Below are 26485 nucleotides of genomic sequence, written 5' to 3' on the forward strand. Positions count from 1 at the left end.
TAAGCCCAGACAAGAGAGTCTGTAGCAAGGCTGGCTGCAGCTTAGGGGATAGGCAAGAATTAGGTCATATCTGGAAAATACCACTAGAAATCTATCAAACAGTGAGGAAGGAAGGTCAGAGCCAGATCAGTATGGATTGACAAGTGAGGGAGTCTATACAGGAAGAGTATGTAAAAATCAGAAGGCACCTTGTCCAGAATTAAAGTAAAAAACAAACCAGGAAAATAGTCAAAAACAACCAATTGATTTTTGACAAAAGTGTCGGTATAATTCAATGAAAAAAGGATTGTTTGTTCAACAAATGGTGCAGGAACAAGTGTTTGCTGCTGCTAAGTTGCTTCAGTCGTGTCCGACTCTGCGCGACCCCATAGATAGCAGCCCACCAGGCTCCCCTGTTCCTGGGATTTTCCAGGCAAGAACATTGGAGTGGGAACAAGTGTTTAACCCTATACAAAAATGAACCTTGTCTGTTTCATACATACAATTTAACCTCAGATTTGGACTGCAAGATCCAACCAGTCCATCCTAAAGGAGACCAGTCCTGGGTGTGCATTGGAAGGACTGATGCTGAGACTGAAACTCCAATACTTTGGCCACCTCATGCGAAGAGTTGACTCATTGGAAAAGACCCTAATTCTGGGAGGGATTGGGGGCAGGAGGAGAAGGGGACGACAGAGGATGAGATGGCTGGATAGCATCACCGACTCAATGCATATGAGTTTGGGGGAACTCTGGGAGTTGGTGATAGACAAGGAGGCCTGGCATGCTGCGATTCATGGGGTCACAAAGAGTCGGACACGACTGAGCGACTGAACTGAACTGAACTGATCTGTAAGGACTAAAGCTGTGAAATCTTTCAGAGAAAACACAGGAGAAAGTCTTAGTGACCTTGAGGTTGCCAAAAATTCTTTAAAAGGATTGAAAAAAATACAAACTACAACAGTGTTATGTACTTAATGCCACTGAACTGTATACTTAAAATTAGTTAAAATGGGAACTTTTGTGTTATGTATATATTTTACCACAATAATCATAATAACAAAAGAGATAGCTTCTCTTCAGATAATTGCCAGAGGAAAAAACCCCACAAAGTGTGAAAGAAAATTCAAAACTTTTGTTTTTTGAAAGGGAACCCTCTTACTTGCTGATGGGAATGTAAATTGGTACAGTCACTATTGAGGTTCCTTAAGAAACTAAAAATAGAACTACCATATGATTCAATAATCCCACTCCTGGACATACATCCAGAGAAAACCATAACTCAAAAAGATATATGCACCCCAATGTTCGTTGCAGTACGATTAATAATAGCCAAGACATAGAAGCAACCTAAATGTACATCTGCAAATGAATGGATAAGGAAGATATGGCATATATATACAATGGAATATTAGTCATAAAAATTAATTAAATAATGCTATTTGCAGCAACATGGATGGATCTAGAGGTTATTACACTAAGTGAAGTAAGCAAGACAGAGAAGGACAAATATCATATAATATCATTACACGTGGAATATAAAATATAATACAAATGAACTTATTTACAAAGCAGAAACAGACTCACAGACATAGAAAACAAATTTACGATTACCAAGGGGAAATGGGGTGGGAGAGGGATAAATTTGGAGTTTGGGATTAGCAGATACAATCTACTACATATGAAATAGATGGACAACAAGGTCCTACTGTAACACAGGGAACTATATTCAATATCTCAGAATAAACTATAATGGAAAAGAATATGAAAAAGAATGGATATATGTATATGTATAACTGAATCACTTTGCTGTACACTAGAAATTAACAACATTGTTCATCGACTATGTATGTGTTAGTCATTCAGTCGTGTCCAACTCTTTGTGACCCCACGAACTTGTAGCCCACCAGGCTTCTCTGAGCTTGGAATTCTCCAGGCAAGAATACTGGAGTGGATTGCCATTCCCTTCTCCAGTTAATCAACTATACTTCAATGAAAAATAAAAAATAAAACTTTCATTCTTTAAAAGAGACTGTTATAAAAATGAAAAGGTTGCATATGAAAAGTAGCAAAACCTTATCTGACAAAGGCCATGTTCTAGAATATATAAAGAACATTTACAACTCAATAAGATGACAAACAATCCAATTGTTTTTAAAATGAGCAAAACATCTGAAAGGACATATCACTAAAATAGATAAACAGATGGCAAATAAGACCTGAAAAGATGCCTAACATAACTAGTCATCAGAAAAATGTAAATTAAAACCACAGTGAGAAAGTATATACCTAATGCTGCTGCTGCTGCTGCTAAGTCACTTCAGTCGTATCCGACTCTGTGCGACCCCATAGACGGCAGCCCACCAGGCTCCTCTGTCCCTGGGATTCTCCAGGCAAGAACACTGGAGTGAGTTGTCATTTCCTTCTCCAATGCATGAAAGTGAAAAGTGAAAGTGAAGTCGCTCAGTCGTGTCCGACTCTTAGCGACCCCATGGACTGCCGCCTACCAGGCTCTTCCATCCATGGGATTTTCCAGGCAAGAGTACTGGAGTGGGGTGCCATTGCCTTCTCCGATATACCTACTAGAATGTCTAAAATTTAAATAACAACTATACAAAATGTTGGCAAGAAAGAGGAGCAACTAGAACTCCTCATGCACTGCTGGGAGGGATGTAAAGCACAGCACAAGCACTTTGGAAAATAGTTTGGCCATGTGTTATCATATTAAATATGTATCTACTATGAGATCTAGCCGTTCAACCTCTAGGTATTTATCCTGGGGAAATAAAAGCATATGTCCACAAAAGACTCGTACCTGAGTTTTCTTAGCAGTTTTATTTCTAATCATCAAAAATTGGAAGCAATTCAAATGTCCATCAAGAGGCAAATGGACGAACAAATATAGTATATACGAACAAATATAGTTCATATAGTATGAACGAATATAGCATACATGTAGAGGGGAACACTATTCAGCAATAAGAAGGAATTGACATGTGCAATAACATGGATGAACCTCAAGATAATTATGCTGAAAGAAGTCAGACCAAAAAAAAAGAAAAAACTACATGCTGTCTGTTTCCATATATAAAATTCTAGAAAATGCAAATTAATCTATAGAGATGGAAAGCAGACAATTGGTTGCCTAGGAACAAGGTGGGGGGAGTGAAGGATGGATTACAAAGGGGCATAGGATGCTTCGGGAAGTGATAGACATATTCATTATCTTGATTATAGCAATGGTTTCATGGCTGTATACATATGTCAGGACTCATCAGTTTGTATTGTTAAATATGTATAGTTAATTGTATACCAACTATAATTTAATAAAGGCTTTATAAAGTAGATGGAAGAAAGAAAAACTCACCCTCTGTCATCAATAGGCAATACAGGGTCATGGCTAGATGTGGGCCCTGGAGGCTTCTCTAGGCTTGGATTCAGGATCTATGTAAGACTTACTAGTGTAAGAAGTGAAATGAAGTGAAAGTCACTAAGTCGTGTCCAACTCTTTACGACCCCATAGACTGTACAGTCCATGGAATTCTCTAGCCAGGATACTGGAATAGGTAGCCTTTCCCTTTTCCAGGGGATCTTCCAAACCCAGGGATTGAACCCAGGTCTCCCACATTGCAGGTGGATTCTTTACCAGCTGAGCCACAAGGGAAGCCCAAGAATACTGGAGTGGGTAGCCTATTCTTTCTCCAGGATATCTTCTGACCAGAAATCAAACCAGGGTCTCCTGCATTGCAGGCGGATTCTTTACCAACTGAACTATGATCTTGGCCAAATCATGTGATCTTGCTAAAGCCTGCTATCCTCACCTGGGAATGGGGATAATAACAGTGCTGTGAAATTTATAAAGTACTTGGAACAGCAGCTCAAGTGTGGGAAATGTCGGGATTGTCACTGTCATAATCATCCTTTGTAAAGCTGATGATTGAAATGCAAAACAGACAGACACTGGAGATCAGCATCCAGGTGGGTGTGTGGAGGGGAGTCTGTGAGAAGGAAGAATTCAGGTCTGACAGGGATATCCAGAAGTCCCACTGCCTCAAGGAATGGTGTTTTGGGACAAACGTCTGACCAGCCAGGTTTAGCAGGTCTAGAAACTGCAAGGAAAAGAGAGACACCTTGTTGGTATCACATTAGACACAGTAGAAGACAAACTTTTCTCCGTCCCTCTTGCCCTGACAGTGGCTTTCTTACATATCAGAGGGATTACCTTTCAGTGTTCTAATGCTTTCCAGTCAACCACCCCTTGTGTTTGACATCCTTCATGTCTTACACTAGATCCTGGGGTACCACCCAAGACAGTCAGCACTGCTTCAGCTTCTCTCTGGTCTGGGTGATCAGAGCACTCACCCAGCTTTAGTCTCTGCCCAGAAGAACAGCAACAGGGCAGTGGTAATGCCATTGGCTGACCACTCATAGTAAAGGCAGTCAAATCCTGAGAAATGCAAGACTTCGGTGGAAATACTGAACTGAAGCAGGTGGAGGGTGAGAAGGGAAGATGGCCAGTTAGAAATTGGAGGTGATTCTCCAGGATCCATCACCAAGCCATGTAAGCATAAATCCGAAAAAACAAGTAAACAAAAAACCCATGAAATCAGCAGTCAGGGCTGTGGTGGGATCCAGCTGGCCAGAAGCCTGGGCCTAGGCAATTTCATTCTCTGGGAGAGGCTCCTACAGGGGGAAGGAGGAAGGGAAAAGGGGGAGAAGAATCATTCTAATTAATAAAGAGGCGAGTCAGGCCAGTGCATCCATCAGCTACTGCACGGTGGAGGGGCACCTCAGCTTGAAAGAACCGCAACAAAGGACAAGGGCTCTTAAGAGCTCATGGCTCAAAACCCAGCTGCACTGCTATGCTGGTTGCACTCCATTTGCACACACGCACACACATGTCCCCTCCTCCTCCATCCTGCTCTGTGCCTGGATGACTGACCCCTTTAGGCTGCATCCTCTGGGTTCCGGATGGGTTTGGCCAATGGGAGCCTCTGGGTGGATGGGAGATCAGGAGAAATGAGAATCAGGATATTTCTTCCCTGTTCCTTCCTTGCTTTGAATCCTGGTTCTGGCAGTGGCTGGGTCCCTGGGTGATTCTAGGTTGACCTCCATGGGTCCAGTTCTCACCCATCTCTGGTCCCACTCTTTCCACTCCTTGATCTTTTAGGTTTGTAGGTGTTCAGAACTTCTTGTGGTTACTCCTGTCTAGGTGCCTTATCAGTCTTAACCTCGCCCTCGCCTTGTGAAGTGAAATCTGTTTGAACCATCTTCAGTAGATCCACTTGTTAGCTGTATAATAACTGGAGACAGTCACTCCCCAGGCTCCACTTTCTCATTTGTGGTGGGGACACCAGAGGATGTGAGGACTTGAGGTTAATGTATGTACATGGTTAGCCACTCCTGATCTCCTGGGAAACACTCTAGTGGAGGACCCTCAGGATGTGACTCTTGTATTCTGTAGGTCTCCTAGTTCTTTCTCCTGCCCCCACTGCCCCCTTGGATAAACCCTGCTCACTCAGAACGAAGGAGAGAAGAAGAACATCCCTCTGGTGCCTCATCACACATGGGAATACAGGAGGGGCACTCTGCCAGCCCCCACATCAACCTTGCCCTGACAAAAGTCAGCCTGCCCGGAATAAGAAAGTAACCGCAGCCGAGAAAGGTAAAGCCAAACCTGAAAACACAGGAACTGAGAGTTTCAGCCAACACAGGCCTGCAGCGTCCTTGCAGAGTGCTGTTTATGAGGCAGTAAACTATTTAAATGCTGTATTTTGGAACCCGCAAGGTCTCCTTGAATGGCTTATGAGAAGGTACTGCTAATAAGAGCTCCAGGAGGACTGGAGGGGGAGATGAGGGCACCTTTGCCTCGAAGCTGCAAGTTTCTGGCGGAGGACGGAGGCTCTATGGGGAGCAGCAGAGTCTGGAGAGAAGAGGATGCCAGAACGGGGGGTGCCCCTGGGAAAGTCTCCACGGTTCAGGCAGGGCAGCCAGAATCACAGGTGCAAAAGGCCGATTTTGTGTGCTCTGCAAAGTTGTGAGGAAGATACTTTTTGCAGCAGGCAAGAGGGCTACGGTGTGGTGTTCAAAAGCATGGCACAGGGTCTGAGCTTAAATCCTGACTTAGCCATTTGTTTGTTGAATCACCTTGGCAAAGGTACTTACCCTCTCTGTGACTCAGTTTGGTCACCTGAAACATGGGGATGATAATAGTAATAAGTGAGCTTCCCTGGTGGCTCAGATGGCAAAGAATCTGCCTGCAATGTAGGAGACCTGAGCGTGATCCCCGGGTTGGGAATCAACCCAGGGAGAATTCCCTGGGTTTTCTCCATGCTTGGAGAATCCCCATGGACAGAGGAGCCTAATGGGCTACAGTCCATGGGGTCACAGAGAGTCAGACACGACTGAGCAACTAAGCACACACATGCCTGTGTTATCGAGTTTCTGATGATTACATTAGATAATATTTACTGTGTACTCAGCATGGGACTCAGCACATGTTAAATGCTCAAAAAATTATCTATTATCAATGTTACCACCACACCCGTCTGTTTCCATCTACCTTTTCCTAGCTCCAAAGACAGCAAAGGTTGCTAGGAGATTAGCACATAATATCTTGAACACCTATTTCTGGGAAGGTGATATAGCAACACAAATTCCAGGTCCAAATCAACTCTCACAGCCCAGCAGGGTCCAGAGGCTGCTGCAGTAGAAGAGCAGAAACTGGGGAGAGGCCTTCCCTGGTGGCTCAGTGGTAAAGAATTCGCCTGCCAATGCAGGAGACACGGGTTTGAGCCCTGATCCGGGAACATCCCACATGCCTTGGGGCAACTGAGCCCATGAACCATAACTACTGAATTACTGCAAATACTCAACACATATGCTGCAACTACTAAAGCCTGCTCGCCTCAGAGCCTGGGCACTGCAGCAAGAGAAGCCACCGCAATGAGAAGCCTGCGCACCACGGAGAGTAGCCCCAACTAGCTGCAACTAGGGAGAAGTTTACACAGCAGTGAAGACCCAGCAAAGCCATAATAAATTAATAAATTGTTTTAAAAGGAAAAGGAACTAGGGAGAATAAAGTGACCAGTGCCAAGTAAGCTACATACAAACAACCCCACAACAGTGCTGGTGGCCCTTTTGAGGCAGGACCTAGGAACTCTTTGACGCAGGACTGGCAAAACAGGACATAACTGTGTACTCCTTTGTAGAAGGCAAAATAGTTGGGAGAGGGTCTCAGTTTTGAAAACCCATCATCATCCATAAGAAATACAATCTGCTGCTGATAGAAAGAAGCTGTATAACAAGAAAGAAGATGGTGCCAAGGGAAGAGGCCAGCTGGTACCCAGGAGGGTTTCCAAGGCCATAGCAAACCTTGATGAATTTCCCAAGGTCTGAGACTCTCCCTCATCAGGCTCCAAAACTTGATGTTGTCAACAGACTGAGGGTGGATTCTCTTTTAGGGGTAGATTTACTTCAACCAGAGTAATAAAACACTGATACACAGACCAAAATGCTAATTCATTCTTCTTTCTTCCCTTATTGATAATATTTAATGAATACCTATAAATAAAAGTCTCTAATCTAGTAGAACATATATTCTAGTTGGGGAGAAAAAAATAAATATCTATCCAGAGAATCAGAAAATAAGCCACAGACTGGGAGAAAATATTTACAAAAGATATATCTGAAAAGGAATGTTAACTAAAATGTTTAAAAAGGACTCTTAAAATTCAGTAATAAGAAAATGAACATGATTAAAAATTGGAGGAAAAATCTGAACAAATAGATACCTCACCACAGAAAATGCAGATGAAAAATATGAAAAGAGCTTATGAAAAGAGGCCCAAAATCACATGTCATTAGGGAACTGTGAGTTAAAACAGCAATGGGATACCTCTATACCACTATTACGAATGGACAAAATCAGAAATCATAATAACACTAGGTGCTGGGGAGGACCTGGAGCAATAGGAACTCACATTCACTGCTGGTGGGGATTATAAAATGGAACAGCCACTCTGGAAGACAGTCTGCCAGTTTCTTACAAAACTGAACATGCTCCTACCACGTGATCCAGCAGTCAAGCTCCTTGATATTTACCCGAAGGAGTGGAAAACTTAGGTCCACACAAAAGCCTGCACCCAAACTTTACAGCAGCTTTATTCATAACTGCCCAGACTTGGAAGCAACGAAGTTCTTCTGAAGGGGAATGGATAAATAAAACTGTGGTCCATCCAGACAATGGAGTATTATTCAGCAATAAAAAGAAATGAGTTAATAAGTCATGCAAAGATGTGGAGGAAAATTAAATGCATATTACTAAGTGAAAGAAGCCCATCTGAAAAGGCTACATATTGTATGAGTCCAACTACATGACATTCTGGAAGAGGCAAAACTATGGCTATATGAAAATATCAAAGGTTGCCAGGAGTTTGGGGGAAGCAGGGATAAATAAGCAGAGGACAGAGAATTTTAAGAGCTATAAAACTACTCTGAATGATCCTATACTGTTGGCTATATGCCATTACAAATTTGTCAAAACCCACAAAATGTACAACAAAAACTGTCTGCTTATGTAAATTATGGACTTTGGTCGATATTGAGGAAATAAGTGTGTCACACTGGTGCGTATGGGAGGTGGAGCGGGGAGGGCTTGCGTGGGAGTGTCCCATGCCTTCAGCTCCACTTTGCGTTGAACCCAAAACTGCTGCAAACAAGAGTCTATTAATTTTTTCTGGTGGGGGACTGCTCTGTGTGGTACAAGGGATCCCAGTTCCCTGACCAAGGATTGAACCCATGCCCCGTGCAGTGGAAGCGCAGTCTTAACCACTGGACAACCAGGAAAGTCCCTGTTAACTTTTTTAATCTATAAATAGCTAACAGAGAATGATAAACACCAGGGTTAGGTGTGGGGAATATGAGGATGAAGGGCCACTTAGCTAAGGCAAGGCCACCTCCTTAGAGCCAAGATCAGAGGCGTTTCATGCAAAGGGAATGGAAAGTATGCAAGTCCTGAGTAAAGTGCCCAACAGACCGGAACCCCTGCCTCTGTGTGCCCGCGCTCCTGTTCCCTGCAGGCACCCAGTGCAGGAAGGTGAGTTACAGGAAGAAGGCTGTGTGGTGAGCAAGGAGCCACGGCAAAGGAGGAAGTGGCTCCAGGTAGTGACCCGGCAGAGGACAGCAATGGCCTCTCGCCAGCCCGGGCCTCACCCTGCCCAGGGCCAAGATGTCCGTAGATGAAGGCTGCTCCCCACAGGCAGTTCTGGGGGCTCTGTCCCCTCGCCCTCGCCTTCCACACACCCTTTCTTCAGGTTGGTTAATGCAAGTTAGTCCGCTACCATTAAATCTTGCCTGGGCAAATTATCCAAATAATTTGACCTCTCTGTGTCTGTTTTTTTGTCTACAAAATAAGGAGAGTAAGAGCTAGCTTGCGGGGCTCTGGGGTGGAAAGGAGGAGTCCATGAGGTAAAGAAGCTTTGGAAAGCCCCTTGTGCTAGAAGTAGCCATTCAATAGTGGGTTAGTTTAATTGCTGTTATCCACATTATTTTGACTATTCTGGCCCAGTCTATAAGCCTAGTCAGCAATTTAAGAAATGACAGTAGATGAAGTATAGACTTTGTTCAAATTTCACAAAATTTTATGCAAGTGCATTATTTGTTTTCATACCTTATTCAGGACTCCATATTGTATTTCACTGCATTGAGCAGCTTCAGCTGCATGCAATAAATTCTGGTAAATTCTCTTTTCATTTTTATTCTGTTACAAATATTTTCTAATTTTCCTTGTTATGTCTTCTTAGATACACTCATTATCTAAAAGTGGACATTTAATTTCCAAGTACATGAAATTTTGTTTAAAGTATCTTTAATATTAATTTCTCATTTTGATACTAATTTCTCATTTAAATGCTTTCTTTGCCAACACCCTTTGTGTTTTTTTCAGTCTAACTTTATTGAGCCTTTCGATGACCAAGTTGAAGATCTCTATTGGTAAGTGTCACACTGCATTTTAAAATATGTGGGTTATTTTCAAATATCTTTAGATATTGATTTCTAACATAATTCCACAGTGATAAGAGAACAGATTCTGTATGATTTCAATGCTTTTAGATGATGAAATTTTTGAACCTTGTTTTATGTCCCTGAGTATGTTCTGGTGTCTCCTAGTTTACAGTCTATGGGAACTTGAATAGAATTTGTATCCTACTGTTGTGTGAAAATTATATAAATCTTAATTATATTGAATTGGTTCACAGTGCTTTTCAAATCTACTATATCCTTCTACATCTCCGTATATTTATTCTATTAATTTTTGAGAGTTTGATATTGAAGATCCAACTAAAAATTAATTTATCTACTTAAAAAATAATTGTAGTGTATAGTGAAACTATATGTAATCTTGTTCTATATTTTCCAAGACTCCTGTAAATGTGTTAGAAGCATTTTTAAATTACTTTCATAATTTAAAAAAATAAACATTTGTTGATGTTTGACAGAAAACAACAAAATTCTGTAAAGCAATTATCCTTCAATTAAAAAATAAATACATTTTAAAAAATAAAAATTAAAAAATAGCAGTAGAACATAGGAATGACCCATAGGCATGGCTCTGGGCACATGAATGATCTGCACAACCCCAGGCAAGTTATTAATATTTATACTCTCTGCCTCAGTTTGCCCACCTGCATAATGGAGCTACTGATAGACCCTACTTAACGGAGTTGCTGTGAAGATGGAATGAGTTAATCCACATAAAGCTGTTAGAACAGTGCCTGGTAACTGGTGGGGGTCCAGATGCCCACTGCTGTCATATGCCATATTTTTTACTTCCATTTTTGACTTCTAGGAACAGTTTCCCTGGAAAGAAATGTGAGCAAACCTGTTGGGGAGGTCATACGGAGAGAAAGAGACCCTGGAGGATAAGAAGGCACATAGGAAAGAACCAAGGCGCCCCAGTGGACAGCCAGCACCCAGACATGTGAATGAGGCCGTCTTGATTCTTAAGATGCCATGGCTGACAGCAGATAAAGCAAAGATGAGTGTCCCAGCCAAGCCATGCCCAAATTCCTGCCTGCCTAAAATCCTGAACAATCAAATGATCATTCTTCTATGCCATTGGGTTTGGGGTGGTTTGCAATATGCATATATTTATATATAATATATATGTATTTATATACATATATAAATACCTAAAAATAGCTCAGTGGTAAAAAATCCACCTGCCAAGCAGGAGACACCTGCCAAGTAAAAGATGAGGGTTTTGATCCCCGTGTCAGGAAGATCCCCTGGAGAAGGAAATGGCACCCCACTCCAGTATTCTTGCCTGGGAAAATCCCATGGACAGAGGAGCCTGGCGGGCTACAGTCCATTGGGTCACAAAGAATTGGATATGACTGAGCAACTAAGCATAATAACTAAATCCATAAAACAAACCCACGACTGCATCCATCATGTGTTGATTTTCTAGTTTCATTCTCACAGGCCAATCTTATGTCTCCTTTATATCTCATCTATACAATTAATAAGGGAGCTCATATTTTCTGGTAATAAATCAAAGAGTGAAATAATCCAGCAAAGTTAAGAAGGTGTGGTCTCTGTTCTTGGGAAACTTGAAGCTAAAATGGCCTTAAAGGGAAAATAAAGGTACCATGGAATACAGAATAAAAAGACAAATCCCTCACCTTTGCATAATGTTTTGGACTTTCTCAGAGTCATCAGAAATCACATGATTTTCCTTCAAAGCACCTAACAGCAAAAAGTTAACACTGGCTGACCACTTCCCATTTGCCCAGCACTCACCCGAGCATTTACATGTTATCATAAAGGACCAAGTTGTACTTTCCAAAAATGGCTGTCATGGGACTTCCCTGGCAGTCCAGTGGTTAATACTCTGCTTACATTGCATGGGGTACAGGTTCAATCCCTGGCCAGGGAATTAAGATCCCACATGCCACATGGTATGACCAAATAAAACAAAAAATAACCAAAACAAATGGCTGCAAGAATACATCCCATCCTACATGCTCTTCTTGTGACACGATGTCACCATTCTTATTCCACAGCAAGAGAAGCCACCGCAATGAGAAACCCATGCACGGCAACAAAGTATAGCCCCCATTCACCACAACTAAGAGTAGCCCTCACTTCCCACAACTAGAGAAAGCCTGCAGGCAGCATTGAAGATCCAGCACAGCCAAAAATAAATAATAAATAAAATAAATTTAAAAAAAGAGAGAGAGAACTGAGCTCCTCTTATCCACAGCTGTACCCATAGGATCTAGCAGATGATAACCTGCTCAATAAGAATTTATTCAATGAATGAACATGTCAACCCTCTTGAATCTCACAAACTACTGGAAGAGGTCAGTAAGGTAGATAAGAAAGACTGAGCCTAGCGATGTCAAGTGATTGGCCTAAAGCTACACTTCCAGCACCTGTAAGAGTAAGATTAGATCTCTAGTCCGCTGACTCCTCCAATTGGTGCCCTTTCCCTGTGCCATGCTGATGTTAAGTAGATCCCATGTACATAGCTCTTTGTAACTGTCCTGAACTGGGGAGGCACCCTGGAATGAGGGCATCCAGATGAATCCAAGCCTGGCATCCTTCCTGAAACAAGTACTCTTTACATGAGATGTTGGAGCAAGCATGGACTATGGCCTGCCTCTGAGACCTGAAGAGGGAATTCCAGGAGGAGAAGAAGCTTTCTGAGTGACTCCTTGTCTAAGTGAACTGGACATATGTGTAGTTGACAGTGGCCTTGCTAGTTAAAGAAAACAAGCAAGAGAAGCCTGGGATGAGCAAAGGTAAGGAATCAAGGGCTCTAGCGGGGCAGAGGGGCTCCTCTGTTGAGCTTGACATCTGCAGAAATGCTGAGTTTTCCACCTTCTAGCCCAAAGTAACTGGCTATCCAAAGGGGATCCTGGCCACAGGAAGAGATCTCTGTTCCCAGAGCACCAAGATCCAGATGAGGAAGATGAGGTGATTCCATCTGTCCTGAAAAGAGAGATGACAGACAAAGGGAGGGGAGAAGTGCTCTGCATTCTCCCCATTATTCTCTTTCTTCTAGCCTTCCTGAATTTGACAGTCTCCATTTTCTTACCAATGGAGGGTAAAATGACCACTAAGATTTCTTTTGAATCTTGGCATCAGAGCTCAGACTTTTATTAGCATGCAGTAAAAATGGTATTTGCCTCAGTAACAAATAAATTAAATCCTGGTTGACTTGGAGTTTAATACCTTGGCCTTTCGAAGTTCACTCACTGAGTGATTTACTTCCTTAGCTCCTTTAACCCAATATACTCAGCAGCTGACCTTCCAGTGGATACAATTTATCTTACCTCAACAATACAGATCACAGACCGTCCTGAACATGGGTCTCAGAAATGATTCATAAAGATTAAATGTGCTTTAGTCATGCATACCATGGAGCAGTGAAAGGCAGCGTGGGTGGTAAGAGTGCTGGGTGGTCTCAGGAGTCTGGGAGGCCATCCTGATCATGACTGTGCACTAAACTTCTTGAAGCCTCAATTTTCCCATATGTCAAAATGGGAATCATATCATGTTAGCACAGAAGACTACTCCCTAAAAGTGAAATTCCATACTAAAGTATTCAACTTGACTCCTTCAGTACAGTTCACGGTTCACGTATTGCTGAAGCCTGGCTTGGAGAATTTTGAGCATTACTTTACTAGCGTGTGAGATGAGTGCAATTGTGCAGTAGTTTGAGCATTCTTTGGCATTGCCTTTCTTTGGGATTGAAATGAAAACGGACTTTTTCCAGTCCTGTGGCCACTGCTGAGTTTTCCAAATTTGCTGGCATATTGAGTGCAGCACTTTCACAGCATCATCTTTCAGGATTTGAAATAGCTCAACTGAAATTCCATCACCTCCACTAGCTTTGTTCGAAGTGATGCTTTCTAAGGCTCACTTGACTTCACATTCCAGGATGTCTGGCTCTAGGTCAGTGATCACATCATCGTGATTATCTGGGTCATGAAGATCTTTTTTGTACAGTTCTTCTGTGTATTCTTGCCACCTCTTCTTAATATCTTCTGCTTCTGTTAGGTCCATACCATTTCTGTCCTTTATTGAGCCCATCTTTACATGAAATGTTCCCTTGGTATCTCTAATTTTCTTGAAGAGATCTCTAGTCTTTCCCATTCTGTTGTTTTCCTCTATTTCTTTGCATTGATTGCTGAGGAAGGCTTTCTTATCTCTTCTTGTTATTCTTTGGAACTCTGCATTCAGATGCTTATATCTTTCCTTTTCTCCTTTGTTTTTCACTTCTCTTCTTTTCATGGATCACAATAAACTGTGGAAAATTGTGAAAGAGATGGGAATACCAGACCACCTGACCTGCCTCTTGAGAAACCTGTATGCAGGTCAGGAAGCAACAGTTAGAACTGGACATGGAACAACAGACTGGTTCCAAATAGGTAAAGGAGTATGTCAAGGCTGTATATTGTCACCCTGCTTATTTAACTTATATGCAGAGTACATCATGAGAAATGCTGGGCTGGAAGAAGCACAGGCTGGAATCAAGATTGCTGGGAGAAATATCAATAACCTCAGATATGCAGATGACACCACCCTTATGGCAGAAAGTGAAGAAGAACTCAAAAGCCTCTTGATGAAAGTGAAAGAGGAGAGTGAAACTGTTGGCTTAAAGCTCAACATTCAGAAAATCAAGATCATGGCATCTGGTCCCATCACTTCATAGCAAATAGATGGGGAAACAGTGAAAACAGTGGCTGACTTGATTTTTCTGGGCTCCAAAATCACTGCAGATGGTGATTGCAGCCATGAAATTAAAAGACGCTTACTTCTTGGAAGGAAAGTTATGATCAACCCAGACAGCATATTAAAAAGCAGAGATATTACTTTGCCAACAAAGGTCCATCTAGTCAATGCTATGTTTTTTCCAGTGGTCATGTATGGATGTGAGAGTTGGACTATAAAGAAAGCTGAGCACAGAAGAATTGATGCTTTTGAACTATGGTGTTGGAGAAGACTCTTGAGAGTCCCTTGGACTGTAAGGAGATCCAACCAGTCCATCCTAAAGGAGATCAGTCCTAGGTGTTCACTGGAAGGACTGATTTTGAAGCTGCAACTCCAATACTTTGGCCACCTGGTGTGAAGAGCTGACTCATTTGAAAAGCCCCTGATGCTGGGAAAGATTGAGGGCAGGAGAAGGGGGTGACATAGGATGAGATGGTTGGATGGCATTACCAACTCAATGGACGTGAGTTTGAGTAAATTCTGGGAGTTGGTGATGGACAGAGAGACCTGGTGTGCTGTAGTTCATGGGGTTGCAAAGAGTCGGACATGACTGAGTGACTGAACTGAACTGAACTACCTGAATTGCAGGAGAACCAAGTTCAATCCCTGAGTGGGAAGATCACTGGAGAAGGGAATGGCTACCCACCCCAGTATTCTTGCCTGGGAAAATCCTATGGACTGAGGAGCCTGGCAGGTTACAGTCTATGGGTCGCAGAATTGGACATGACTGAGCGACTATTGCACACATAGCTTTACATATACTAATGTTTATGTAATAATAAGCTATGTATTATAGATTTTGCTATACATTAAATCCATATGACTTTTGTCTGTCTACCCACGTTTTGCCTAACCTTCAGTTCCCACATTGTCTCGCCTTCTCCATGCAGCCTTCTTTACTGATCACAGCGTTTACTGCCTCTGCAGTGCACCCTGCCACTCTCGCCAGCCTTTACTGGCGGCTGTTCTTTGTCTTATCTCCCATAGTAGATAGAGAGTCTTGAAAATAGGGATTCCGTTGAACATTCCACTGAGGATCTCAATCTGTTCATGGAAAATAGTAAGTTCTTAAGGAATTCCAGTGGAGCTATTTCAAATCCTGAAAGATGATGCTGTGAAAGTGCTGCACTCAATATGCCAGCAAATTTGGAAAACTCAGCAGTGGCCACAGGACTGGAAAAAGTCCGTTTTCATTTCAATCCCAAAGAAAGGCAATGCCAAAGAATGCTCAAACTACCGCACAATTGCACTCATCTCACACGCTAGTAAAGTAATGCTCAAAATTCTCCAAGCCAGGCTTCAGCAATACGTGAACCGTGAATTTCCTGATGTTCAAGCTGGTTTTGGAAAAGGCAGAGGAACCAAAGATCAAATTGCCAACATGCGCTGGATCATGGAAAAAGCAAGAGAGTTCCAGAAAAACATGTAATTCTGCTTCATTGACTATGCCAAAGCCTTTGACTATGTGGATCACAATAAACTGTGGAAAATTGTGAAAGAGATGGGAATACCAGACCACCTGACCTGCCTCTTGAGAAATCTGTATGCAGGTCAGGAAGTAACAGTTAGAACTGGACATGGAACAACTGACTGGTTCCAAATAGGAAAAGGAGTATGTCAAGGCTGTATGTTGTCACCCTGCTTATTTAACTTATATGCAGAGTACATCATGAGAAACGCTGGACTGGAAGAAACACAAGCTGGAATCAAGATTGCCGGGAGAAATATCAATAACCTCAGATATGCAGATGACACCCCCCTTATGGCAGAAAGTGAAGAGGAACTAAAAAGCCTCTTGATGAAAGTGAAAATAGAGAGTGAAAAAGTTGGCTTAAAGCTCAACATTCAGAAAATGAAGATCATGGCATCCGGTCCCACCACTTCATGGGAAATAGATGGGGAAACAGTGGAAACAGTGTCAGACTTTATTTTTGGGGGCTCCAAAATCACTGCAGATGGTGACTGCAGCCATGAAATTAAAAGATGCTTACTCCTTGGAAGGAAAGTTATGACCAACCTAGATAGCATATTCAAAAGCAGAGACATTACTTTGCCAGCAAAGGTCCGTCTAGTCAAGGCTATGGTTTTTCCTATGGTCATGTATGGATGTGAGAGTTGGACTGTGAAGAAGGCTGAGCGCCGAAGAATTGATGCTTTTGAACTGTGGCATTGGAGAAGACTCTTGAGAGTCCCTTGGACTGCAAGGAGATCCAACCAGTCCATTCTGAAGGAGATCAGCCCTGGGATTTCTTTGGAAGGACTGATGCTAAAGCTGAAAGTCCAGTACTTTGGCCACCTCATGCAAAGAGTTGACTCATTGGAAAAGACCCTGATGCTGGGAGGGATTGGGGGCAAGAGGAGAAGGGGACGACAGAGGATAAGATGGCTGGATGGCATCACTGACTCGATGGACGTGAGTCTGGGTGAACAGGGAGGCCTGGTGTGCTGCATTTCATGGGGTCGCAGAGAGTCGGACACGACTGAGCGACTGAACTGAACTGAACTGAACTGACACAGTCAAAGGCTTTGGCATAGTCAATAAAGCAGAAATAGATGTTTTTCTGGAACTCTCTTGCTTTTTCCATGATCCAGCAGATGTTGGCAATTTGATCTCTGGTTCCTCTGCCTTTTCTAAAACCAGCTTGAACATTTGAAAGTTCACGGTTCACGTATTGCTGAAGCCTGGCTTGGAGAATTTTGAGCATTACTTTACCAGCGTGTAATTATGAGTGCAATTGTGCGGTAGTTTGAGCATTCTTTGGCATTGCCTTTCTTTGGGATTCTTTACCATCTGAGCCATCAGGGAAGCCATTTAAAGCTATAGTATATTCAAAATATGAAGCTGCTTCACAGGTAGATTGTTTTTTGTTTAAGAATATTTGCTGCCACTCCTACACTGCCCTTCCCTGATGCTCTTCCCTATAGGAAGAGTATCCTTCCTACTCCACCAATGTTAGAGCTGAATATGACTTTATTTCCCAATGAAAAGTGATGTACATCATATCCAAAAGCTGTGAAACCCATTGAGTTCCTCACTGTTCTTTTCCTCTCCCAGAAGGTAAACATGCCCCATAGAGGTCCTGCCTCCATAGCCCAAGTCCAAGAATGAAGAGGACATGGAGCAGAGTTGAATAATGAACAAGTACGATGAGTGAGAAATAACCCCGTATGACTGAGATTGCCTGTTATGCAGCATGATTTAGTCTAAGCTGACCAATGCAAGCTTCATATAGAAGAAACTGACATCATCAGTGTAAAATAAAACATGCATTCCTCCTGCATGTCTTTTGCACTCTCAATACTCCACTACAACACCGTTATACTTCTGACACCAGATATGTGCGTTTTTCACACATCAAACAATTCTTGAGGAGGGGAGAAGGATAAATTATGAGTTTAGGATTAACATATACACACTACTGTATATAAAATAGAACCAATAAGGACCTACTGCATAGCATAGGAAAGTATACTCCTATAAGGAACAAGAATCTAAAAAAGAATAATTCATAAAAAATACTGAATTACTGTGTCATATACCTGAAACTAACACAACTTTATAAATTAACTATGCTTCAATATATATATATACACACATATACATATAAGATTAAAAAAAAATTCTGTGACACCAGGAGGATGTCCTAAAACTATTTTCCTGGACAAAGCATCAGATCCCAAAGGTTAAGGGCTCAGTCCAACAAGATTGTCCCTCATCCCCTCTTCAGACACCAGCTGCAAGTCCAGGCTGTCACTGTGATTCTGAATGACCAGCTATGTAGATCATGGATTCCCACAACCCCATCCTCAGGCTTGATTCATTTGACAGAGATGCTCACAGAACTCAGGGAAACATTTTACTTACTAGATCATTGGTTTATCATAAAAGGATGTAACTCAGGAACAGACAGATGGAAAAGATACACAGGGCAAGATACAGAGAAGGGGTACAGAGCCTCTGTGCCATTCTCTTGAATCTTCATGTGTTCATCAACCTGAAAGGTTTCTGGATCCTGTATTTTGGGGTCTCATAGAGTCTTCATTATACAGGTACAATTGATTAAGTAAGTGATTATTGACTTTAATCTTCCCTAGAGGTGGAGGGGGCGCTGAAAGCCTTCTAATCATGACTGGTTCCCCTGGCAATTAGTCCCCATCCTTAGGTCACCTACCAGTTTTCTAAAAGTCACCACACTAGCATAAACTCAAAAGTGGTTGAAAGAGGCTTGTTATGAATAACAAAAGACACTTTATCACGCTAATAACTTAGGAAATTTCAAGGATTTTAGGAGTTCTTAGCCCAAAAAAGGAAGAACACAAAATCTATATTTTTTATTATAAATCACAACATCACAGTTACTTATTGAACACCTATGCACTGTATGAAGTGCCTCAAGAGGGGCTGAAAAAGATAATGATGATTTCTTTTAATCATTGAAAGTATTCATAACTACCCTCAGTATTGAACTCCACAGTTCGCAAAACACTGGCATACCTTATCTCTGCCAGAGCCAGGAGGTGGGTATTTTCCCCATTTTACAAATGAGGACACTGAACTTCAAAGTGGCCAAGGCTCACCTCAGTTCACACAGCCAAGCTGGATCTTTGGACTCCCTTGAAAAGCATCTGCAACCTGCCCCTCCCCACCCCGCCCCCGCAACCCTGGCCTGAGAGAGCTTAGAGCAAAGGTTGGAGTTGAGACCTGCCTCACAGATGCTCCAGCACCACCACAGCTGGGGCTAAAAGCTAACCTAGCTAGCTTTCTGGTCTGTCTACAGGGGCTCTAGAGCTCAGCCAATAGCCCTGGGCTTCAGGCTTCCTTGGCAGATCTCCTTCTTTTCCAGTCCACTTTGCACACTAATTCTGAATGATTTACTCACCTTGGTGAAGGGGTCAAACCAGGTTTGACCCCCACCCCGGGGCGTGAGGAGATCTCCTCAACTGGCACCCTCACTTCAGTCTGACTCATTTTCTAGGGTGAGCTCTACGGTTGGGATGAGAGGAGTGAGGGACTTAATATCAGAGGAAGGCAGAGAATGAAGGAAAGGAGAGGAAGGGGAACAAAGAATACAGGAAAAAATAAACAAGGTGACTTCCCGGCATGTAGCCTGGAGCTTCCCACTGCTCTGAGGAAACGGAGGTCCTCTGCTCTCTTCCATTTCCACGCTAAACCTTTACCTCTCCAGGGTCCTGCACACTGACTAAGCCTCCCCAGTTAGGAAACACAGGACAGAAGTTACAGAACTGAACCTGGTAAGTGAGCCTAGAGTTCAAGGGGGCTTAATAGGGAAATGTTAAGTGCATCAGCCACTGCTCTATCTCTCGCCTCCTGCATCCGCAGCCTGGGGGCTGGGCTTCCCTGTGGGTTGGTTGACCAGAGCAGATGACTGGGAGCTATTAGGGTCTTGCTGTTCCTCTCCTATTAATAGCTTCTAGGACCACCGATTCATTGATGAGTGCTGGGCTCAGAACACTGTCCCCACTCAAATTTGACTCTCACTGGATTCCAGCCACCTTCAGGCACAGCCTTTCATACATAATGAAGTGAGTTGAGCTCACATACACCCTCTCTTTGAGCATTTATTATGTACCCCACACTGTTCTGAGTTCTTTACATGAAATTAACTCAATTAATGATCAACTTTGTTATTATCTCCATATTACAGGTAAGAGAACTGAAAAATGCCGGTACTATCTGTAGCAAAATGATCAAAGGAGGTGTCCTTAAGACTCGTGAAGGAGAGTTGGAGATTGGAAGGACAACACAAGTGTTTGGTGATCTGGTCAATAAAGATCCAGCTGGCTGGATGTCAGGAGCCCACCTGCTTTTCTCAGCGAGAAATAAATTCACATGAGGAATGAGATATCTAGAAAGAGCATTGAATTAGGGGTTGGGGGACCTGGGACCCAAACCACGAACCTGTCCCTGATCAATAGAGTAACCTTGAACAAGTCATGTTACCTCTCCGAGCCCAGGTTCCCTACCAGTGAAGTGAGAGATCCGGGGCAAGGGCAGCTCACCTCTTTTGGTCATTTCACTGTAGATAGTCATGGCCCCAGAATCGGTCAGTTTCCTCATCTGCAGTAGGGGTGGAACTTATGACCTAAGGTTCAGTGACACCTCTAGTTGCTGGCTCTGAGCTCTGCAGAGCAGCTGGCAGTGGCGTTCCTGGGAAATGAGCTGGAGGTTGCTACAGTTTGGCAATTTCCCTGAACAGCTGGTGTGGAAAGCAGGGAGGGCAGAACAACCTCTGAGACTCTAGCCAACTGCAGTATATATTAAGGGCAGCCCAGATGGCCGCTAGCCAACAACCCGTGCCGGGTAATTTGCAAGCTGCACTTTCTCCTTTTGAAGGTCTCTTTCTCCAGGATACGGGGAGGAGGTCTGTCCCTTCCCACTTCTGCACCTGCCACCTGAGCAAGGCCTCAACCTGAGCCTCTATCATCCTCTAGATCCTATGAGTCTCCACCTTCCTCAGGGCCAATCTGAGGCCCTTGCTGTGGGCTCTGGGACCACCAGGCCTTCTTGAACAGACTTTAAGGAGGGGATCAAAAGGAAAATCACATTCTCTTGCCCCACCTGTTATTTTTCTTCTCTTCTCTTCTCTTATTTTTCTTAAGGTTGTAAAATTAAGGAAACTGCTGAAGGCTTGAGGTTGGCAAAAGAGAGTTAAAATTACAGAAGAAAAACAATGAAGTTGAAGATTGTCTACAGACTCTCCTGGAGTCCACTGACCCATGACCTGGGGTGCCCTGCATGTCCCCACCTGCCACCACCACCTCTTGCCACCACCACCTCTTGCCACCACCACCCCTGGCCCCGACTGCCTTAGGCCACCATCAACCTGCAGGGTTAACTCAGTTCTCACAGGCAGGAGGGCCCTTGGCCAGATCCCCTCTGCCTGGAGTTCAGGCCCCCACTCTGTTTTCCCTCAAAGAAGAGGAAAGCCTCTCCTCTACCACGTGACCCCTGGAATAAATTCTGCCCTGAGTGGTGGTTCTGCCTGCCCACTGGGAAGACAGCTTTCTGCATTAGTATGCACAGCCATTGCTCTCCTCTTGTCTCAACCTGTCCACTCTAGAAAAGCACCAAGCTTTCCTCCGCATGATCAAAAAGTTCAGTGTTTTTTCCAAAATAAAAAGCAGTCTTTTCCCTCATGTGGATTTCCCTTTGTCCTCTTGCTAAACAGAAAACACCTAAGGCTTTTAAATTATGGTGTTCCCTGCTTCAAGCCTTCTAGATTGCAGGGTCTGATACGAGAGTACCCCTTCACGTAAGTCATAACCAGACATGAGCAACCATATTTGGACCAGTCATGGTTGAAGGTGAAAGGTGCCTGGTAGTCTTCAGAAGAAGGTCCTTCTAAGAGTCAAGGTTTTAAACTAAGCACAGAATTAGAATGGTTTTGTCAGCCAGCAGGACCAAATTACCCCTGTGTTTATTATTTTTTAAAGGCATTGACCTAGGAATAAACAGCACTTGACATTGAAAATTGCCACATTAAATATCCAGCTCCTCTGCCCGATTACAGCAGCCTACAGAGCTCTTCCAAATTGTCACCTAGGATGAATATGACAGCAAACAATGCTTTAAAAGTAAGTAATCCGCTCTATAATTATTTTAGCTGCTGCAACTGCCAACCAGCAGGATCACTTATGAAAAAGGATGCAGTCATCCCTTATTAAAAATGCATGAATACACAGTCTCTTGATTGTGGAAATAATCAGCAGACTATCTAATGTAACAAGACTGAGCCACAGAAGGAATTAATTAGGGTGAAATTGATTAAGGAGAAGAGGGTACAAATCTATCTGTGATGATTCAGGCTCCGATTAAACTCAAGCATTAATTCTCACATTCTTTCAAATTAAGAGCCTCATCTAAATGCTCCACATTAATATTCCAACATACCCCACCCTCCCTTAACCAAGGAGAAACAGACATATCAAAGGAAAACTAAAGATCCTGTTCTTGTTGCCCATCAAGCCTCTGTCATCAAGATGTCAGGAGCTCGGAGTTTTTATTATTTTAAATAAAAGATGGCTGGGGGAAAGGGTAGTGAAATCCCCAAATTCATTGTGGTTTTGAGCACTTAGGACTTTCATGGGAGATTTTCTTAAACGCCAAAGGAAGCATACAACAGGACTAATTATGACAGCCGCCTGAATTCTCTTTGTCCTTCAGTAACCTGCTTTGGTACAGATAAGGGGACCTTGAAGGGGGTCATATATTCCATCCCCATCCTGGAGACGGAGCTGTATCAAACCAGAGACCCATCCGTAATTATCTGCCATCTCCCAAGAGGCCTCAGGGCACCTGGGCTCCACAGCTCCCTTGGTAACGCGATCTGGCAGCTAATACATTCCCAGCTCCGCTCGCCCTCCCCCACTTCCCCCTGCAGCCTTTTGAAGGATGTGAGGAAAGCTTCCCGCACCATTGATTTTTCTCTTTTCACTTTTCCTCCATTACCAGCGCTTCCTGGCTCTCTCCATCCAAACCTCCAAACCGCGCTTCGGTTTCACAGGGTCACTGACCTTGCCGTCCTCCAACAACTGCTATCTTTGCAGCTCTGCTTCCATCGGCCGCCAGGCCTTGGGTGCCTTGGCCACGAGACTGAGTACATCCTTTGTCAGAGCCAGGACTTGAGGCTGAGGAGCATCCCAAACGGCATACAGCCGTCCCTCTGCTGGGGTTACATCTGCTCAGCACTGTCAGCAGGGGAACGGCTGGCTGAGGTGCTCCCAGAACAGGGGCTGGGGGGTTGCCAGCCTTATTAACGAAATGTGGGGAAACAGAAGTAAAGAAGCAATTTCAATCCCTTTCTTTGGCTTGAATATGCTCTGGTTTTCCTCTTGCACAACTCTGGGAGATAGTCATGGTGACCATTTTACTCAGGAGACAGAGCTGCTCTCAGAGGCCTTCAAGTAGGTCTCCCCCAGGCCTCCTGCACTGGGAGTCCAACCAGGCCTCCCCAGGGAGTGTACCAAGCTTGGCCCAGGGGAGAGGGCGGTCCACACAGAGGGAACAGTGTAAGGGGGTCTGGGAACAGCGTGAATGTGGCAGGTTCCCCCTTTCTGGGCCAACAAGGCAAGTCCCATTTACATTTACCAGAAAGTATCCAAGGTCACCCCTGCCCACACAGCCCTCCTCGCTGGTCTCAACTGCTTCTAGCGGAGCTGGCCAGATGTCTGCGGAGGAATCCCCTGTAGGTCACCTAGGAGCCAGGGGACTGCTATTACTGTGAGCCCTGGGGAGAAGTCTAGATACTCAGGGGCGCTAGATACTCAAGCCATACTGTTCTGCAGCCTGGCTCCACTGCCTACACTTCCAGGCCAGGATCCACCACGGATGACTCTGAACAACAAAGGAGGGATACGGCAAGGTGGCCAGGCCTTGCCTCCTCAGAAAGCTCTGTCACTTAACGTCTATGTAAATTTGTGGATGCAAATTGTTACAAGGGGGCAGAGACCCCCAAAGCAACCCAGCCCCAAATGCAAATAGTTATGGGAGAGGGGAGGGATGGTCACCCTAACAATACTTATCCACAGAGCCTGGAATCCCAGACTCAGCAGAAGTGTCCCATGCCCTGCGCAACAGCTACTGCGGCCAGAGCCCATCGTCTCCCTCCTCTCTCTCCCCTACAGCCGCTCTTTTATACCATTTTTCTCCCAAATTTCCCTCACTTTGATTATTAGCAACCCAGTTCTGAGGAGCTACCTGGGATTTTAACCTTGTCCCATGAACTGAGGAGGACGCAAGACATAAAGATGACATCCCTGCCCTCGAGAATTTCACAGGTTGGCAGAGCGATGACATTAACCAAAGCAAGTAAAAACCACAGCAGAGAGTGTTGCAGAAAGTATCAGATTCAGTATTAATGTGAAATTAGACCAATTTCACATTGAATGAATCAGAGACAGGGAGCAAGCAACCCTTGGGCCATGCATGGGCTGAGGTGATCAGGAAGGCTCCCGGGGAATAGGCAGACCTTGACTCTGAATCGGCATCACCTGGATTGAGGGGAGAGTAGAAGGATTCCAGGGAACCGAGGGTACACCAAGGCCCAGACTAGAGGGCAGGTTAGGGAGCCCTTCAGCCTGGCTGGAGGGGAGGCTAATACTTGGGAGTAGAGGCCGCCAAACTTTTTTAGGTGGTGAATGCTAGCTTTAGAGGTTTTGGTTTCAGTCTAGGCTGTTGGATCTCCAACTTCAGTGCACTACAGTAATACCTGGGGTGCTGGTTAAAATGAGGGTTCCCAGGCCCTGGTCCTATAGGTATGGGACTTGTTTTTGTTTTTCGGGGTTTTTTTGCCACACTGGAATGCATGATCTTAGTTCCCTGACCAGGGATCAAACCCGTACCTGCTTCAGTAGAAGCACAGGTTCTTAACCACTGGACCACCAGGGAAGTCCCAGGTGGGGGGCATTTTAAACAAATATCCTAGATGACTCTCATAGTGGCTCCCAGGAGAGGTGGCTGAAGGTCCTCTTCCAGCTGTTTTGTCCCTCCTGTGGGTAAGGCTGGGCTTTGTTAGCACCATGGAAACACGGGGCTATGGAGGATTCCCGGGTTCTGTGAGGGTGTTGAGCTTTGTCTCCTAGGAACCTGAAGGCTGGGGCAGGAAACTATTTGACTACATAGTGGCCAAAGGAAAAGCAGCCCCGCTGAACAACAAAATAGCAGAGTTACCCCTGTAGAAGAGTGGAGACGCTGCCTTAGACCCTGCGGCCATGTGGACCCCTTCCTAAGCTGCGCCATTGGTTAAAATGTGGAGCCAACAAAGAAATAAGCTTGATGGAGATATTCTTTATATGATAAAGGTGTTCGGCTCTAGGTTTCTTTAAATAGCTATTTCCACTTGGCACTGTAATAGGCTTTAGGCCCCAGATGTGCCCTTTAATTCATAGGTTTTATGGCAAGTTACTAGCCCTCACTATTAAACCTATTTGTTCAACTTCTCAATTTTTACTGGGAAATTTTCAAACCTGGGGAAAAGATGAAAGGATAGTGCAGGAAAACCTATAAATCTTTCATCCAGATTTACCAAACTGAATATATATATGCGGGCATCCCTGGTGGCTCAGATGGTAAAGAATCTTGCCTGCAGTGCAAGAGATATACATATATTGTGTTTATATATATATATATATATGCACATATATATACACTTTCTTCTTGCAAAAGCATTTAAAAATCACAAATATTCCTGACACCTTATCCCAAGCACTAAGAACCAGGACATTCTTAACAATATTTCCTCAAATAAGCACAATATCATCACACCTAAGAAATTTAACATTGATACAGTAATATTAGCTTATGCTACTGCTGCTAAGTCGCTTCAGTCGTGTCCGACTCTGTGCGACCCCAGAGACGACAGCCCACCAGGCTCCCCCGTCCCTGGGATTCTCCAGGCAAGAACACTGGAGTGGGTTGCCATTTCCTTATATTATTTCCTTATTCCTTCTATATTATTTCCTTATATTATTTCCTTCTCTATTAGCTTATAGAACATATTTAAATTTCTTCAATTAACCCAATATATTCTGTATGCCTTTAAAAAAAATCCAGGATTCAATCGAGATTTACACAGTATACTTAATTATCGTCTCTTTAGTTTCCTTTGACCTAGAGCAGTCTCCCTGTCTTTGTTTGTTGTTATTGTTGTTTCATGACATTGGCATCATTGAAGAATCCAAGCAAACTGTCTTTAAAATGTCCCAC

At 43.6% G+C, this 26485-nt stretch overlaps 1 long non-coding RNA gene across 1 annotated transcript in view; it reads right to left on the minus strand.

Moving 5' to 3' along the window:
- LOC132346568 (uncharacterized) overlaps positions 1 to 25314 on the minus strand; it is a 39151-nt gene extending 13837 nt beyond the window's left edge. The window contains exon 1 of the long non-coding RNA XR_009496418.1: positions 25123 to 25314. This is a non-coding gene — a long non-coding RNA (uncharacterized lncRNA). The remainder of the gene's footprint in view (positions 1 to 25122) is intronic.
- Positions 25315 to 26485: the final 1171 nt, after the last annotated feature.

The sequence above is a fragment of the Bos taurus genome, chromosome 11 (genome assembly GCF_002263795.3).
Source record: "Bos taurus isolate L1 Dominette 01449 registration number 42190680 breed Hereford chromosome 11, ARS-UCD2.0, whole genome shotgun sequence".
Taxonomy (NCBI): Eukaryota; Metazoa; Chordata; class Mammalia; order Artiodactyla; family Bovidae; genus Bos; species Bos taurus.